Source organism: Mandrillus leucophaeus, unplaced genomic scaffold (assembly GCF_000951045.1).
Source record: "Mandrillus leucophaeus isolate KB7577 unplaced genomic scaffold, Mleu.le_1.0 Scaffold994, whole genome shotgun sequence".
NCBI lineage: Eukaryota > Metazoa > Chordata > Mammalia > Primates > Cercopithecidae > Mandrillus > Mandrillus leucophaeus.
In genome coordinates, this window is record NW_012110852.1 from 1,359,186 (window position 1) to 1,359,712 (window position 527).

Genomic DNA, 527 nt, shown 5'->3' on the forward strand with positions numbered 1-527 from the left:
TCCAGAGGCAGGGACTCAAAACTTGCTTATAAAGTCAATGCGGGAGACTAGATAAGGGGAGGGACAGAGGAGTAAAGCATGGCAGCACTACAGAACCTGAGCCCCTGACTGAGATGGAGAAGAGAGTTTGAAAAGCAAGTTTGCCAGGGAAGTTGGGCTGTGTGTCCGGCGACTTAGAGGAGGCAAGACATTAGGAGTGTGGACGTTTCTCATCACCTGCAAAAGAGGCGTTAAAAAGACGGTCCCTCTGGACCTCAGCCCCGCCCTGCTTCTCCCAGCCCCGTCCTGCTTCTCGCGCAGCTGCTTTCAAAGCCCCGCCTCCAGCCCCTCCCAGCGGTTTCTTTCTCCCCCGCCCTCCTACTCTCAGCGGACTCCTGCCTCCCCCTGCTGGTTCTCGGGAGTCCGCGAGCTCCTTCTGCAGCCTCTCCTTGCTCAGCTCTCCCACGGCCCTGCCCGCAGTGGTTTCTCTCAGCTCCGCCCGGCCCTGCCCCAACCCCCACCCCTTATCCTAGCCCCGCCCTCAACAC